Raw genomic sequence first — 15414 nt, forward strand, 5'->3', positions numbered from 1 at the left:
CAATTTCTACATGATACATTACAGTTTTCTTTTGAATGACCATATCGCCCACAATTCCTACAAAATGCCGGCATCCCAGAAAAGAAAAAATCCCCATTTGTTTGTCCAATTTTAAAACGGGCAGGGGGGAGCCGTATACCACCTGGTGTGTTTGGATCTCTTATACCCTTCACAAGAAATTTCCACTTAGATGTCCATATGTTAAATTCGTTGAGTATTTTCCCCATACATTTCACACTTTTAAAATAAATTGCTAGAAATGACATGATTTCTGGAGCCGAAACAAAGGGCGAGAATACTTTAACTATAACCAGTCTTACCTCATCCAGGACGTGCTCAGCGATTTGTATCCCTCTCAAAACAGGGCTATTTTCAACTTTTTTAATCTTTTCCACAACATCTCTGAAAACACCTTCTCCGGTGAATGTGATGTCATTGTCACCTCTTCTGGGATAATCCTGGATGGACAAAATTTCATTCCTCTGCATGCCAAGAAGGTTCCTGAGCACGTCCTGGACTACATACCCTAATTTCCTCATATCCGAGCCGCCCGCCGTGAAGTGAACCCGGATAGAGTTTTTTAGCCTCGCATCGAGAGGCACTAGGTTAGGGTCAACCTCCATGGAAAACACAACAAGGGTGCAAATTGCAGTCGCTTGCAATCTGCGCTCCCAGTGTTCTGCACGGAAAACACCTGGAAGCTGGGGGATCGCAACTCGTTACCCTGGGACTAAGCCCTCTCCCTAATAGCAACAAGCAGGTTATGTCCACCTAAGTGGACGATCCTGCCAGGCCAAGGAGAGGGGTACCCGAGTGCCCTTCAATCACAATCTCCTGCAAAAAAGCACTTGATCGTAGCCAAAAGGCCGAGAAGCGATGATCAGAAATGGTTTGCCACTTGGGCCGCACCAAGGCCTACAACCAACACCCACTGTGGAAACATAGCAAAAGATTTCCACAGGGAAGACATTTCCAGAAACTCTGGATGCACTGTCGATGACAGTTCTGCGGTGTGCGTGTGTTCAAGCTGTGCACAACGCGTTTTGAATCTGCATAACCACACCCTCCATCCCCATTGTGACAGCACATGAAGGTTCCGTGCGACAAAGCAAGCTCCATTTCCAGCTCCCTGTTCCAAAAATCCATTTAATATATGGTCCCCAAATAGGGGACGTATCAGATATTAAACTGATAAGAACAGACACTACGCTTGATCTTGAGCCATTTGGCCGAGAAGCGATGATCAGAAATGGTTTGCCACTTGGGCCGCACCAAGGCCTACAACCGACAACCACTGTGGAGACATAGCAAAAGATTGCCACAGGTGTTATGGTTCTCAATGGCAAGAGAACATAGCCCAGCAAACATAAGTACTAGCTCTTGGAAGGATGGAAACTAAACTGACCATGAACTAAACCTGCCGCACAACCAACAGTAGCCGGGTAGCGTAGCCTACGTTTTTTATCCCTAGACGCCCAGCGCCGGCCGGAGGACTAACTAATCCTGGCAGAGGAAAATATAGTCCTGGCTCACCTCTAGAGAAATTTCCCCGATAGGCAGACAGAGGCCCCCACATATATTGGCGGTGATTTTAGATGAAATGACAAACGTAGTATGAAAATAGGTTTAGCAAAATTGAGGTCCGCTTACTAGATAGCAGGAAGACAGAAAGGGCACTTTCATGGTCAGCTGAAAACCCTATCAAAATACCATCCTGAAATTACTTTAAGACTCTAGTATTAACTCATAACATCAGAGTGGCAATTTCAGATCACAAGAGCTTTCCAGACACAGAAACGAAACTACAGCTGTGAACTGGAACAAAATGCAAAAACAAACGAGGACTAAAGTCCAACTTAGCTGGGAGTTGTCTAGCAGCAGGAACATGCACAGAAAGGCTTCTGATTACAATGTTGACCGGCATGGAAGTGACAGAGGAGCAAGGTTAAATAGCGACTCCCACATCCTGATGGGAACAGGTGAACAGAGGAGATGATGCACACAAGTTAAATTCCACCAGTGGCCACCGGGGGAGCCCAAAATCCAATTTCACAACACACAGGGAAGACATTTCCAGAAACTCTGGATGCACTGTCGATGACAGTTCTGCAGTGTGCGTGTGTTCAAGCTGTGCACAACGCGTTTTAAATCTGCATAACCACACCCTCCATTGTGACAGCACTTGAAGGTTCCGTGCGACAAAACAAGCTCCATTTCCAGCTCCCTGTTCCAAAAATCCATTTAATATATGGTCCCCAATTAGGGGACGTATCAGATATTAAACTGATAAAAACAGACACTACGCTTGATCTTGAGCCATTTGGCCGAGAAGCGATGATCAGAAATCGTTTGCCACTTGGGCCGTACCAAGGCCTACAACCAACACCCACTGTGGAGACTGTTATGATCCTTAGTGGTTGAGGATCACAAAATACTCCAGCTAAGTAACAAAACATAGGACAAGCTCTAGGGAGGTGGTAAACTGGACTGACCACAAATCTGAACCTATCCAACACACTAGAGGTAGCCGGTGAACGTGACTAAAATCCTAGACGTCTCGAGCCAGCCTGAGGAACTAACTACCCCTAGAGAGAAAGAAAGACCTCACTTGCCTCCAGAGAAATATTCCCCAAAGATATAGAAGCCCCCAACAAATAATAACGGTGAGGTAAGAGGAAGGCACATACACAGGGGTGAAAGCAGATTCAGCAAATGAGGCCCACTAATACTAGATAGCAGAAAATAGAAAAGGGGTCTGTGCGGTCAGTAAAAAACCCTTACAAAATATCCACACTGAGATTTCAAGAACCCCCGCACCAACTAACGGTGTGGGGGGAGAAACTCAGTCCCCTAGAGCAACCAGCAAGCGAGGAAATCACATTTTAGCAAGCTGGACAAGAAACATGATGAATGCTGATAATTAAAAAATAAACAAACAAAAACTTAGCTTGTCTTGGAGAGACTGGGAGCAAGGTAGTCACAAGGAATCTGAAGAGCACTGAATACATTGAGAGCAGGCAAGGAACTGAGTATCCAGGTGAGCTAAATAGGAAAACAACCAAGGATAACGAACCAGCTGATGCTGCCAACCTGCAGAAAAACAACACTACACAGTACCGCTTGTGACCACTAGAGGGAGCCCAAAAATAGAGTTCACAACAGGAGACATAGCAAAGGATTGCCACAGGGAAGACATTTCCAGAAACTCTGGATGCACTGTCGATGACAGTTCTGAGGTGTGCGTGTGTTCAAGCTGTGCATAACGCGTTTTGAATCTGCATAACCACATCCCCCATCCCCATTGTGGCAGCACGTGAAGGTTCTGTGCGACAAAGCAAGCTCCATTTCCAGCTCCCTGTTCCAAAAATCAATTTAATATATGGTCCCCAAATAGGGGATGTATCAGATATTAAACTTATAAGAACAGACACTACGCTTGATCTTGAGCCATTTGGCCGAGAAGCGATGATCAGAAATGGTTTGCCACTTGGGCCGTACCAAGGCCTACAACCGACACCCACTGTGGAGACATAGCAAAAGATTGCCACAGGGAAGACATTTCCAGAAACTCTGGATGCACTGTCGATGACAGTTCTGCGGTGTGCGTGTGTTCAAGCTGTGCACAACGCGTTTTGAATCTGCATAACCACACCCTCCATCCCCATTGTGACAGCACGTGAAGGTTCCGTGCGACAAAGCAAGCTCCATTTCCAGCTCCCTGTTCCAAAAATTCATTTAATATATGGTCCCCAAATAGGGGACGTATCAGATATTAAACTGATAAGAACAGACACTACGCTTGATCTTGAGCCATTTGGCCGAGAAGCGATGATCAGAAATGGTTTGCCACTTGGGCCGTACCAAGGCCTACAACCGACACCCACTGTGGAGACATAGAAAAAGATTGCCACAGGGAAGACATTTCCAGAAACTCTGGATGCACTGTCGATGACAGTTCTGCGGTGTGCGTGTGTTCAAGCAGTGCACAACGAGTTTTGAATCTGCATAACCACACCCTCCATCCCCATTGTGACAGCACGTGAAGGTTCAGTGCGACAAAGCAAGCTCCATTTCCAGCTCCCTGTTCCAAAAATTCATTTAATATATGGTCCCCAAATAGGGGACGTATCAGATATTAAACTGATAAGAACAGACACTACGCTTGATCTTGAGCCATTTGGCCGAGAAGCGATGATCAGAAATGGTTTGCCACTTGGGCCGTACCAAGGCCTACAACCGACACCCACTGTGGAGACATAGCAAAAGATTGCCACAGGGAAGACATTTCCAGAAACTCTGGATGCACTGTCGATGACAGTTCTGCGGTGTGCGTGTGTTCAAGCTGTGCACAACGCGTTTTGAATCTGCATAACCACCCACTCCATCCCCATTGTGACAGCACGTGAAGGTTCCGTGCGACAAAGCAAGCTCCATTTCCAGCTCCCTGTTCCAAAAATCCATTTAATATATGGTCCCCAAATAGGGGACGTATCAGATATTAAACTGATAAGAACAGACACTACGCTTGATCTTGAGCCATTTGGCCGAGAAGCGATGATCAGAAATGGTTTGCCACTTGGGCCGAACCAAGGCCTACAACCGACACCCACTGTGGAGACATAGCAAAAGATTGCCACAGGGAAGACATTTCCAGAAACTCTGGATGCACTGTCGATGACAGTTCTGCGGTGTGCGTGTGTTCAAGCTGTTCACAACGCGTTTTGAATCTGCATAACCACACCCTCCATCCCCATTGTGACAGCACGTCAAGGTTCCGTGTGACAAAGCAAGCTCCATTTCCAGCTCACTGTTCCAAAAATCTATTTAATATATGGTCCCCAAAGAGGGGACCTATCAGATATTAAACTGATAAGAACAGACACTACGCTTGATCTTGAGCCATTTGGCTGAGAAGCGATGATCAGAAATGGTTTGCCACTTGGGCCGTACCAAGGCCTACAACCGACACCCACTGTGGAGACATAGCAAAAGATTGCCACAGGGAAGACATTTCCAGAATCTCTGGATGCACTGTCGATGACAGTTCTGCGGTGTGCGTGTGTTCAAGCAGTGCACAACGAGTTTTGAATCTGCATAACCACACCCTCCATCCCCATTGTGACAGCACGTCAAGGTTCCGTGCGACAAAGCAAGCTCCATTTCCAGCTCACTGTTCCAAAAATCTATTTAATATATGGTCCCCAAAGAGGGGACCTAACAGATATTAAACTGATAAGAACAGACACTACGCTTGATCTTGAGCCATTTGGCTGAGAAGCGATGATCAGAAATGGTTTGCCACTTGGGCCGTACCAAGGCCTACAACCGACACCCACTGTGGAGACATAGCAAAAGATTGCCACAGGGAAGACATTTCCAGAATCTCTGGATGCACTGTCGATGACAGTTCTGCGGTGTGCGTGTGTTCAAGCAGTGCACAACGAGTTTTGAATCTGCATAACCACACCCTCCATCCCCATTGTGACAGAACGTGAAGGTTCCGTGCGACAAAGCAAGCTCCATTTCCAGCTCCCTGTTCCAAAAATGCATTTAATATATGGTCCCCAACTAGGGGACATATCAGATATTAAACTGATAAGAACAGACACTACGCTTGATCTTGAGCCATTTGGCCGAGAAGCGATGATCAGAAATGGTTTGCCACTTGGGCCGTACCAAGGCCTACAACCGACACCCACTGTGGAGACATAGCAAAAGATTGCCACAGGGAAGACATTTCCAGAAACTCTGGATGCACTGTCGATGACAGTTCTGCGGTGTGCGTGTGTTCAAGCTTTTCACAACGCGTTTAGAATCTGCATAACCACACCCTCCATCCCCATTGTGACAGCACGTGAAGGTTCTGTGCGACAAAGCAAGCTCCATTTCCAGCTCCCTGTTCCAAAAATCCATTTAATATATGGTCCCCAAATAGGGGACTTATCAGATATTAAACTGATAAGAACAGACACTACGCTTGATCTTGAGCCATTTGGCCGAGAAGCGATGATCAGAAATGGTTTGCCACTTGGGCCGTACCAAGGCCTACAACCGACAGCCACTGTGGAGACATGGCAAAAGATGGCCACAGGGAAGACATTTCCAGAAACTCTGGATGCACTGTCAATGACAGTTCTGCGGTGTGCGTGTGTTCAAGCTGTGCACAACGCGTTTTGAATCTGCATAACCACACCCTCCATCCCCATTGTGACAGCACGTGAAGGTTCCTTGCGACAAAGCAAGCTCCATTTTCAGCTCCCTGTTCCAAAAATCCATTTAATATATGGTCCCCAAATAGGGGACGTATCAGATATTAAACTGATAAGAACAGACACTACGCTTGATCTTGAGCCATTTGGCCGAGAAGCGATGATCAGAAATGGTTTGCCACTTGGGCCGTACCAAGGCCTACAACCGAAACCCACTGTGGAGACATAGCAAAAGATTGCCGCAAGGAAGACATTTTCCAGAAACTCTGGAAGCTCTGTAGATGACAGTTCTGCGGTGTGCGTGTGTTCAAGCTGTGCACAACGCGCTTTGAATCTGCATAACCACACCCTCCATCCCCATTGTGACAGCACGTGAAGGTTCCGTGCGACAAAGCAAGCTCCATTTCCAGCTCCCTATTCCAAAAATCTATTTAAGATATGGTCCCCAAATAGGGGACATATCAGATAACAACAGACACTACGCTTGATCTTGAGCCATTTGGGCGAGAAGCGATGATCAGAAATGGTTTGCCACTTGGGCCGCACCAAGGCCTACAACCGAAACCCACTGTGGAGACATAGCAAAAGATTGCCGCAGGGAAGACATTTTCCAGAAACTCTGGAAGCTCTGTAGATGACAGTTCTGCGGTGTGCGTGTGTTCAAGCTGTGCACAATGCGTTTTGAATCTGCATAACCACACCCTCCATCCCCATTGCGACAGCACGTGAAGGTTCTGTGCGACAAAGCAAGCTCCATTTCCAGCTCCCTATTCCAAAAATCTATTTAATATATGGTCCCCAAATAGGGGACGTATCAGATAAGAACAGACACTACGCTTGATCTTGAGCCATTTGGCCGAGAAGCGATGATCAGAAATGGTTTGCCACTTGGGCCGCACCAAGGCCTACAACCGAAACCCACTGTGGAGACATAGCAAAAGATTGCCGCAGGGAAGACATTTTCCAGAAACTCTGGAAGCTCTGTAGATGACAGTTCTGCGGTGTGCGTGTGTTCAAGCTGTTCACAACGCGTTTTAGAATCTGCATAACCACACCCTCCATCCCCATTGTGACAGCACGTGAAGGTTCCGTGCGACAAAGCAAGCTCCATTTCCAGCTCCCTGTTCCAACAATCCATTTAATATATGGTCCCCAAATAGGGGACGTATCAGATATTAAGCTGATAAGAACAGACACTACGCTTGATCTTGAGCCATTTGACCGAGAAGCGATGATCAGAAATGGTTTACCACTTGGGCCGTACCAAGGCCTACAACCGACACCCACTGTGGAGACATAGCAAAAGATTGCCACAGGGAAGACATTTCCAGAAACTCTGGATGCACTGTCGATGACAGTTCTGCGGTGTGCGTGTGTTCAAGCTGGGCACAACGCGTTTTGAATCTGCATAACCACACCCTCCATCCCCATTGTGACAGCACGTGAAGGTTCCGTGCAACAAAGCAAGCTCCATTTCCAGCTCCCTGTTCCAAAAATTCATTTAATATATGGTCCCCAAATAGGGGACGTATCAGATATTAAACTGATAAGAACAGACACTACGCTTGATCTTGAGCCATTTGGCCGAGAAGCGATGATCAGAAATGGTTTGCCACTTGGGCCGTACCAAGGCCTACAACCGACACCCACTGTGGAGACATAGCAAAAGATTGCCACAGGGAAGACATTTCCAGAAACTCTGGATGCACTGTCGATGACAGTACTGCGGTGTGCGTGTGTTCAAGCTGTGCACAACGCGTTTTGAATCTGCATAACCACACCCTCCATCCCCATTGTGACAGCACGTGAAGGTTCCGTGCGACAAAGCAAGCTCCATTTCCAGCTCCCTATTCCAAAAATCCATTTAATATATGGTCCCCACATAGAGGACGTATCAGATAAGAACAGACACTACGCTTGATCTTGAGCCATTTGGCCGAGAAGCAATGATCAGAAATGGTTTGCCACTTGGGCCGCACCAAGGCCGACAACCGAAATCCACTGTGGAGACATAGCAAAAGATTGCCGCAGGGAAGACATTTTCCAGAAACTCTGGAAGCTCTGTAGATGACAGTTCTGCGGTGTGCGTGTGTTCAAGCTGTGCACAACGCGTTTTGAATCTGCATAACCACACCCTCCATCCCCATTGTGACAGCACGTGAAGGTTCCGTGCGACAAAGCAAGCTCCATTTCCAGCTCCCTATTCCAAAAATCTATTTAATATATGGTCCCCAAATAGGGGACGTATCAGATAAGAACAGACACTACGCTTGATCTTGAGCCATTTGGCCGAGAAGCGATGATCAGAAATGGTTTGCCACTTGGGCCGCACCAAGGCCTACAACCGAAACCCACTGTGGAGACATAGCAAAAGATTGCCGCAAGGAAGACATTTTCCAGAAATTCTGGAAGCTCTGTAGATGACAGTTCTGCGGTGTGCGTGTGTTCAAGCTGTGCACAACGCGTTTTGAATCTGCATAACCACACCCTCCATCCCCATTGTGACAGCACGTGAAGGTTCCGTGCGACAAAGCAAGCTCCATTTCCAGCTCCCTATTCCAAAAATCTATTTAATATATGGTCCCCAAATAGGGGACGTATCAGATAACAACAGACACTACGCTTGATCTTGAGCCATTTGGCCGAGAAGCGATGATCAGAAATGGTTTGCCACTTGGGCCGCACCAAGGCCTACAACCGAAACCCACTGTGGAGACATAGCAAAAGATTGCCGCAGGGAAGACATTTTCCAGAAACTCTGGAAGCTCTGTAGATGACAGTTCTGCGGTGTGCGTGTGTTCAAGCTGTGCACAATGCGTTTTGAATCTGCATAACGACACCCTCCATCCCCATTGTGACAGCACGTGAAGGTTCTGTGCGACAAAGCAAGCTCCATTTCCAGCTCCCTATTCCAAAAATCTATTTAATATATGGTACCCAAATAGGGGACGTATCAGATAAGAACAGACACTACGCTTGATCTTGAGCCATTTGGCCGAGAAGCGATGATCAGAAATGGTTTGCCACTTGGGCCGCACCAAGGCCTACAACCGAAACCCACTGTGGAGACAAAGCAAAAGATTGCCGCAGGGAAGACATTTTCCAGAAACTCTGGAAGCTCTGTAGATGACAGTTCTGCGGTGTGCGTGTGTTCAAGCTGTGCACAACGCGTTTTGAATCTGCATAACCACACCCTCCATCCCCATTGTGACAGCACGTGAAGGTTCCGTGCGACAAAGCAAGCTCCATTTCCAGCTCCCTATTCCAAAAATCTGTTTAATATATGGTCCCCAAATAGGGGACGTATCAGAAAACAACAGACACTACGCTTGATCTTGAGCCATTTGGCCGAGAAGCGATGATCAGAAATGGTTTGCCACTTGGGCCGCACCAAGGCCTACAACCGAAACCCACTGTGGAGACATAGCAAAAGATTGCCGCAGGGAAGACATTTTCCAGAAACTCTAGAAGCTCTGTACCTGACAGTTCTGCGGTGTGCGTGTGTTCAAGCTGTGCACAACGCGTTTTGAATCTGCATAACCACACCCTCCATCCCCATTGTGACAGCACGTGAAGGTTCCGTGCGACAAAGCAAGCTCCATTTCCAGCTCCCTATTCCAAAAATCCATTTAATATATGGTCCCCACATAGAGGACGTATCAGATAAGAACAGACACTACACTTGATCTTGAGCCATTTGGCCGAGAAGCGATGATCAGAAATGGTTTGCCACTTGGGCTGCACCAAGGCCTACAACCAAAACCCACTGTGGAGACATAGCAAAAGATTGCCGCAGGGAAGACATTTTCCAGAAACTCTGGAAGCTCTGTAGATGACAGTTCTGCGGTGTGCGTGTGTTCAAGCTGTGCACAACGCGTTTTGAATCTGTATAACCACACCCTCCATCCCCATTGTGACAGCACGTGAAGGTTCCGTGCGACAAAGCAAGCTCCATTTCCAGCTCCCTATTCCAAAAATCCATTTAATATATGGTCCCCACATAGAGGACGTATCACATAAGAACAGACACTACGCTTGATCTTGAGCCATTTGGCCGAGAAACGATGATCAGAAATGGTTTGCCACTTGGGCTGCACCAAGGCCTACAACCGAAACCCACTGTGGAGACATAGCAAAAGATTGCCGCAGGGAAGACATTTTCCAGAAACTCTGGAAGCTCTGTAGATGACAGTTCTGCGGTGTGCGTGTGTTCAAGCTGTGCACAACGCGTTTTGAATCTGCATAACCACACCCTCCATCCCCATTGTGACAGCACGTGAAGGTTCCGTGCGACAAAGCAAGCTCCATTTCCAGCTCCCTATTCCAAAAATCTATTTAATATATGGTCCCCAAATAGGGGACGTATCAGATAAGAACAGACAGTACGCTTGATCTTGAGCCATTTGCCCGAGAAGCGATGATCAGAAATGGTTTGCCACTTGGGCCGCACCAAGGCCTACAACCGAAACCCACTGTGGAGACATAGCAAAAGATTGCCGCAGGGAAGACATTTTCCAGAAACTCTGGAAGCTCTGTAGATGACAGTTCTGCGGTGTGCGTGTGTTCAAGCTGTGCACAACGCGTTTTGAATCTGCATAATTACACCCTCCATCCCCATTGTGACAGCATGTGAAGGTTCCGTGCGACAAAGCAAGCTCCATTTCCAGCTCTCTATTCCAAAAATCTATTTAATATATGGTCCCCAAATAGGGGACGTATCAGATAAGAACAGACACTACGCTTGATCTTGAGCCATTTGGCCAAGAAGCGATGATCAGAAATGGTTTGCCACTTGGGCCGCACCAAGGCCTACAACCGAAACCCACTGTGGAGACATAGCAAAAGATTGCATAGGTGAAGACATTTTCCAGAAACTCTGGAAGCTCTGTCGATGACAGTTCTGCGGTGTGCGTGTGTTCAAGCTGTGCACAACGCGTTTTGAATCTGCATAACCACACCCTCCATCCCCATTGTGACAGCACGTGAAGGTTCCGTGCGACAAAGCAAGCTCCATTTCCAGCTCCCTATTCCAAAAATCCATTTAATATATGGTCCCCACATAGAGGACGTATCAGATAAGAACAGACACTACGCTTGATTTTGAGCCATTTGGCCGAGAAGCAATGATCAGAAATGGTTTGCCACTTGGGCCGCACCAAGGCCGACAACCGAAACCCACTGTGGAGACATAGCAAAAGATTGCCGCAGGGAAGACATTTTCCAGAAACTCTGGAAGCTCTGTAGATGACAGTTCTGCGGTGTGCGTGTGTTCAAGCTGTGCACAACGCGTTTTGAATCTGCATAACCACACCCTCCATCCCCATTGTGACAGCACGTGAAGGTTCCGTGCGACAAAGCAAGCTCCATTTCCAGCTCCCTATTCCAAAAATCTATTTAATATATGGTCCCCAAATAGGGGACGTATCAGATAAGAACAGACACTACGCTTGATCTTGAGCCATTTGGCCGAGAAGCGATGATCAGAAATGGTTTGCCACTTGGGCCGCACCAATGCCTACAACTGAAACCCACTGTGGAGACATAGCAAAAGATTGCCGCAGGGAAGACATTTTCCAGAAACTCTGGAAGCTCTGTAGATGACAGTTCTGCGGTGTGCGTGTGTTCAAGCTGTGCACAACGCGTTTTGAATCTGCATAACCACACCCTCCATCCCCATTGTGACAGCACGTTAAGGTTCCGTGCGACAAAGCAAGCTCCATTTCCAGCTCCCTATTCCAAAAATCTATTTAATATATGGTCCCCAAATAGGGGACGTATCAGATAAGAACAGACAGTACGCTTGATCTTGAGCCATTTGCCCGAGAAGCGATGATCAGAAATGGTTTGCCACTTGGGCCGCACCAAGGCCTACAACCGAAACCCACTGTGGAGACATAGCAAAAGATTGCCGCAGGGAAGACATTTTCCAGAAACTCTGGAAGCTCTGTAGATGACAGTTCTGCGGTGTGCGTGTGTTCAAGCTGTGCACAACGCGTTTTGAATCTGCATAACCACACCCTCCATCCCCATTGTGACAGCACGTGAAGGTTCCGTGCGACAAAGCAAGCTCCATTTCCAGCTCCCTATTCCAAAAATCTATTTAATATATGGTCCCCAAATAGGGGACGTATCAGATAACAACAGACACTACGCTTGATCTTGAGCCATTTGGCCGAGAAGCGATGATCAGAAATGGTTTGCCACTTGGGCCGCACCAAGGCCTACAACCGAAACCCACTGTGGAGACATAGAAAAAGATTGCCGCAGGGAAGACATTTTCCAGAAACTCTGGAAGCTCTGTAGATGACAGTTCTGCGGTGTGCGTGTGTTCAAGCTGTGCACAATGCGTTTTGAATCTGCATAACGACACCCTCCATCCCCATTGTGACAGCACGTGAAGGTTCTGTGCGACAAAGCAAGCTCCATTTCCAGCTCCCTATTCCAAAAATCTATTTAATATATGGTACCCAAATAGGGGACGTATCAGATAAGAACAGACACTACGCTTGATCTTGAGCCATTTGGCCGAGAAGCGATGATCAGAAATGGTTTGCCACTTGGGCCGCACCAAGGCCTACAACCGAAACCCACTGTGGAGACAAAGCAAAAGATTGCCGCAGGGAAGACATTTTCCAGAAACTCTGGAAGCTCTGTAGATGACAGTTCTGCGGTGTGCGTGTGTTCAAGCTGTGCACAACGCGTTTTGAATCTGCATAACCACACCCTCCATCCCCATTGTGACAGCACGTGAAGGTTCCGTACGACAAAGCAAGCTCCATTTCCAGCTCCCTATTCCAAAAATCTGTTTAATATATGGTCCCCAGATAGGGGACGTATCAGAAAACAACAGACACTACGCTTGATCTTGAGCCATTTGGCCGAGAAGCGATGATCAGAAATGGTTTGCCACTTGGGCCGCACCAAGGCCTACAACCGAAACCCACTGTGGAGACATAGCAAAAGATTGCCGCAGGGAAGACATTTTCCAGAAACTCTAGAAGCTCTGTAGCTGACAGTTCTGCGGTGTTCGTGTGTTCAAGCTGTGCACAACGCGTTTTGAATCTGCATAACCACACCCTCCATCCCCATTGTGACAGCACGTGAAGGTTCCGTGCGACAAAGCAAGCTCCATTTCCAGCTCCCTATTCCAAAAATCCATTTAATATATGGTCCCCACATAGAGGACGTATCAGATAAGAACAGACACTACGCTTGATCTTGAGCCATTTGGCCGAGAAGCGATGATCAGAAATGGTTTGCCACTTGGGCTGCACCAAGGCCTACAACCAAAACCCACTGTGGAGACATAGCAAAAGATTGCCGCAGGGAAGACATTTTCCAGAAACTCTGGAAGCTCTGTAGATGACAGTTCTGCGGTGTGCGTGTGTTCAAGCTGTGCACAACGCGTTTTGAATCTGTATAACCACACCCTCCATCCCCATTGTGACAGCACGTGAAGGTTCCGTGCGACAAAGCAAGCTCCATTTCCAGCTCCCTATTCCAAAAATCCATTTAATATATGGTCCCCACATAGAGGACGTATCAGATAAGAACAGACACTACGCTTGATCTTGAGCCATTTGGCTGAGAAACGATGATCAGAAATGGTTTGCCACTTGGGCTGCACCAAGGCCTACAACCGAAACCCACTGTGGAGACATAGCAAAAGATTGCCGCAGGGAAGACATTTTCCAGAAACTCTGGAAGCTCTGTAGGTGACAGTTCTGCGGTGTGCGTGTGTTCAAGCTGTGCACAACGCGTTTTGAATCTGCATAACCACACCCTCCATCCCCATTGTGACAGCACGTGAAGGTTCCGTGCGACAAAGCAAGCTCCATTTCCAGCTCCCTATTCCAAAAATCTATTTAATATATGGTCCCCAAATAGGGGACGTATCAGATAAGAACAGACACTACGCTTGATCTTGAGCCATTTGCCCGAGAAGCGATGATCAGAAATGGTTTGCCACTTGGGCCGCACCAAAGCCTACAACCGAAACCCACTGTGGAGACATAGCAAAAGATTGCCGCAGGGAAGACATTTTCCAGAAACTCTGGAAGCTCAGTAGATGACAGTTCTGCGGTGTGCGTGTGTTCAAGCTGTGCACAACGCGTTTTGAATCTGCATAATTACACCCTCCATCCCCATTGTGACAGCATGTGAAGGTTCCGTGCGACAAAGCAAGCTCCATTTCCAGCTCTCTATTCCAAAAATCTATTTAATATATGGTCCCCAAATAGGGGACGTATCAGATAAGAACAGACACTACGCTTGATCTTGAGCCATTTGGCCAAGAAGCGATGATCAGAAATGGTTTGCCACTTGGGCCGCACCAAGGCCTACAACCGAAACCCACTGTGGAGACATAGCAAAAGATTGCATAGGTGAAGACATTTTCCAGAAACTCTGGAAGCTCTGTCGATGACAGTTCTGCGGTGTGCGTGTGTTCAAGCTGTGCACAACGCGTTTTGAATCTGCATAACCACACCCTCCATCCCCATTGTGACAGCACGTGAAGGTTCCGTGCGACAAAGCAAGCTCCATTTCCAGCTCCCTATTCCAAAAATCCATTTAATATATGGTCCCCAAATAGGGGACGTATCAGATATTAAACTGATAAGAACAGACACTACGCTTGATCTTGAGCCATTTGGCCGAGAAGCGATGATCAGAAATGGTTTGCCACTTGGGCCGTACCAAGGCCTACAACCGACACCCACTGTGGAGACATAGCAAAAGATTGCCACAGGGAAGACAATTCCAGAAACTCTGGATGCACTGTCGATGACAGTTCTGCGGTGTGCGTGTGTTCAAGCTGTTCACAACGCGTTTTGAATCTGCATAACCACACCCTCCATCCCCATTGTGACAGCACGTGAAGGTTCCGTGCGACAAAGCAAGCTCCATTTCCAGCTCCCTGTTCCAAAAATCCATTTAATATATGGTCCCCAAATAGGGGACGTATCAGATATTAAGCTGATAAGAACAGACACTACGCTTGATCTTGAGCCATTTGACCGAGAAGCGATGATCAGAAATGGTTTACCACTTGGGCCGTACCAAGGCCTACAACCGACACCCACTGTGGAGACATAGCAAAAGATTGCCACAGGGAAGACATTTCCAGAAACTCTGGATGCACTGTCGATGACAGTTCTGCGGTGTGCGTGTGTTCAAGCTGGGCACAACGCGTTTTGAATCTGCA

At 47.4% G+C, this 15414-nt stretch overlaps 14 non-coding genes and 22 pseudogenes across 14 annotated transcripts; all 36 read right to left on the reverse strand.

Annotated features, from left to right (window-relative positions):
• Positions 1 to 1054: 1054 nt before the first annotated feature.
• LOC143818743 (U2 spliceosomal RNA) lies at positions 1055 to 1241 on the reverse strand. The gene has a single exon (XR_013224678.1). It is a non-coding gene; the product is annotated as a U2 spliceosomal RNA (small nuclear RNA).
• A 914-nt stretch (positions 1242 to 2155) lies between these two features.
• On the reverse strand, positions 2156 to 2336 carry LOC143759577 (U2 spliceosomal RNA; annotated as a pseudogene).
• Positions 2337 to 3268: 932 nt separating this feature from the next.
• Positions 3269 to 3467, reverse strand: LOC143759603 (U2 spliceosomal RNA). The gene has a single exon (XR_013212238.1). It is a non-coding gene; the product is annotated as a U2 spliceosomal RNA (small nuclear RNA).
• Positions 3468 to 3643: 176 nt separating this feature from the next.
• LOC143818778 (U2 spliceosomal RNA) lies at positions 3644 to 3830 on the reverse strand. Its single transcript, XR_013224681.1, has one exon. It is a non-coding gene; the product is annotated as a U2 spliceosomal RNA (small nuclear RNA).
• Positions 3831 to 4006: 176 nt separating this feature from the next.
• Positions 4007 to 4193, reverse strand: LOC143763935 (U2 spliceosomal RNA). Its single transcript, XR_013212932.1, has one exon. It is a non-coding gene; the product is annotated as a U2 spliceosomal RNA (small nuclear RNA).
• Positions 4194 to 4367: 174 nt separating this feature from the next.
• On the reverse strand, positions 4368 to 4556 carry LOC143818754 (U2 spliceosomal RNA). Its single transcript, XR_013224679.1, has one exon. It is a non-coding gene; the product is annotated as a U2 spliceosomal RNA (small nuclear RNA).
• A 176-nt stretch (positions 4557 to 4732) lies between these two features.
• On the reverse strand, positions 4733 to 4919 carry LOC143759590 (U2 spliceosomal RNA). The gene has a single exon (XR_013212237.1). It is a non-coding gene; the product is annotated as a U2 spliceosomal RNA (small nuclear RNA).
• A 176-nt stretch (positions 4920 to 5095) lies between these two features.
• On the reverse strand, positions 5096 to 5282 carry LOC143759647 (U2 spliceosomal RNA). The gene has a single exon (XR_013212242.1). It is a non-coding gene; the product is annotated as a U2 spliceosomal RNA (small nuclear RNA).
• A 174-nt stretch (positions 5283 to 5456) lies between these two features.
• LOC143818767 (U2 spliceosomal RNA) lies at positions 5457 to 5645 on the reverse strand. Its single transcript, XR_013224680.1, has one exon. It is a non-coding gene; the product is annotated as a U2 spliceosomal RNA (small nuclear RNA).
• A 176-nt stretch (positions 5646 to 5821) lies between these two features.
• On the reverse strand, positions 5822 to 6008 carry LOC143818895 (U2 spliceosomal RNA). Its single transcript, XR_013224695.1, has one exon. It is a non-coding gene; the product is annotated as a U2 spliceosomal RNA (small nuclear RNA).
• A 164-nt stretch (positions 6009 to 6172) lies between these two features.
• On the reverse strand, positions 6173 to 6371 carry LOC143818963 (U2 spliceosomal RNA). The gene has a single exon (XR_013224702.1). It is a non-coding gene; the product is annotated as a U2 spliceosomal RNA (small nuclear RNA).
• A 177-nt stretch (positions 6372 to 6548) lies between these two features.
• On the reverse strand, positions 6549 to 6724 carry LOC143763141 (U2 spliceosomal RNA; annotated as a pseudogene).
• A 177-nt stretch (positions 6725 to 6901) lies between these two features.
• On the reverse strand, positions 6902 to 7077 carry LOC143759253 (U2 spliceosomal RNA; annotated as a pseudogene).
• A 178-nt stretch (positions 7078 to 7255) lies between these two features.
• Positions 7256 to 7442, reverse strand: LOC143759614 (U2 spliceosomal RNA). The gene has a single exon (XR_013212239.1). It is a non-coding gene; the product is annotated as a U2 spliceosomal RNA (small nuclear RNA).
• Positions 7443 to 7618: 176 nt separating this feature from the next.
• On the reverse strand, positions 7619 to 7805 carry LOC143818790 (U2 spliceosomal RNA). The gene has a single exon (XR_013224682.1). It is a non-coding gene; the product is annotated as a U2 spliceosomal RNA (small nuclear RNA).
• Positions 7806 to 7981: 176 nt separating this feature from the next.
• Positions 7982 to 8157, reverse strand: LOC143762051 (U2 spliceosomal RNA; annotated as a pseudogene).
• A 177-nt stretch (positions 8158 to 8334) lies between these two features.
• LOC143759563 (U2 spliceosomal RNA) lies at positions 8335 to 8510 on the reverse strand (annotated as a pseudogene).
• Positions 8511 to 8687: 177 nt separating this feature from the next.
• Positions 8688 to 8863, reverse strand: LOC143762520 (U2 spliceosomal RNA; annotated as a pseudogene).
• Positions 8864 to 9040: 177 nt separating this feature from the next.
• LOC143761515 (U2 spliceosomal RNA) lies at positions 9041 to 9216 on the reverse strand (annotated as a pseudogene).
• A 177-nt stretch (positions 9217 to 9393) lies between these two features.
• LOC143763017 (U2 spliceosomal RNA) lies at positions 9394 to 9569 on the reverse strand (annotated as a pseudogene).
• Positions 9570 to 9746: 177 nt separating this feature from the next.
• Positions 9747 to 9922, reverse strand: LOC143759556 (U2 spliceosomal RNA; annotated as a pseudogene).
• Positions 9923 to 10097: 175 nt separating this feature from the next.
• Positions 10098 to 10275, reverse strand: LOC143762891 (U2 spliceosomal RNA; annotated as a pseudogene).
• A 177-nt stretch (positions 10276 to 10452) lies between these two features.
• On the reverse strand, positions 10453 to 10628 carry LOC143763057 (U2 spliceosomal RNA; annotated as a pseudogene).
• A 175-nt stretch (positions 10629 to 10803) lies between these two features.
• On the reverse strand, positions 10804 to 10981 carry LOC143759958 (U2 spliceosomal RNA; annotated as a pseudogene).
• Positions 10982 to 11158: 177 nt separating this feature from the next.
• On the reverse strand, positions 11159 to 11334 carry LOC143763023 (U2 spliceosomal RNA; annotated as a pseudogene).
• A 177-nt stretch (positions 11335 to 11511) lies between these two features.
• LOC143759564 (U2 spliceosomal RNA) lies at positions 11512 to 11687 on the reverse strand (annotated as a pseudogene).
• Positions 11688 to 11864: 177 nt separating this feature from the next.
• On the reverse strand, positions 11865 to 12040 carry LOC143763151 (U2 spliceosomal RNA; annotated as a pseudogene).
• Positions 12041 to 12217: 177 nt separating this feature from the next.
• On the reverse strand, positions 12218 to 12393 carry LOC143762521 (U2 spliceosomal RNA; annotated as a pseudogene).
• A 177-nt stretch (positions 12394 to 12570) lies between these two features.
• LOC143761516 (U2 spliceosomal RNA) lies at positions 12571 to 12746 on the reverse strand (annotated as a pseudogene).
• A 177-nt stretch (positions 12747 to 12923) lies between these two features.
• On the reverse strand, positions 12924 to 13099 carry LOC143763054 (U2 spliceosomal RNA; annotated as a pseudogene).
• Positions 13100 to 13276: 177 nt separating this feature from the next.
• Positions 13277 to 13452, reverse strand: LOC143761698 (U2 spliceosomal RNA; annotated as a pseudogene).
• A 175-nt stretch (positions 13453 to 13627) lies between these two features.
• On the reverse strand, positions 13628 to 13805 carry LOC143762501 (U2 spliceosomal RNA; annotated as a pseudogene).
• Positions 13806 to 13982: 177 nt separating this feature from the next.
• On the reverse strand, positions 13983 to 14158 carry LOC143762919 (U2 spliceosomal RNA; annotated as a pseudogene).
• A 175-nt stretch (positions 14159 to 14333) lies between these two features.
• Positions 14334 to 14511, reverse strand: LOC143759969 (U2 spliceosomal RNA; annotated as a pseudogene).
• Positions 14512 to 14688: 177 nt separating this feature from the next.
• LOC143818825 (U2 spliceosomal RNA) lies at positions 14689 to 14875 on the reverse strand. Its single transcript, XR_013224689.1, has one exon. It is a non-coding gene; the product is annotated as a U2 spliceosomal RNA (small nuclear RNA).
• A 176-nt stretch (positions 14876 to 15051) lies between these two features.
• Positions 15052 to 15238, reverse strand: LOC143759544 (U2 spliceosomal RNA). The gene has a single exon (XR_013212232.1). It is a non-coding gene; the product is annotated as a U2 spliceosomal RNA (small nuclear RNA).
• Between the last annotated feature and the right edge of the window lie 176 nt (positions 15239 to 15414).

Source organism: Ranitomeya variabilis, chromosome 3 (genome assembly GCF_051348905.1).
Source record: "Ranitomeya variabilis isolate aRanVar5 chromosome 3, aRanVar5.hap1, whole genome shotgun sequence".
Taxonomy (NCBI): Eukaryota; Metazoa; Chordata; class Amphibia; order Anura; family Dendrobatidae; genus Ranitomeya; species Ranitomeya variabilis.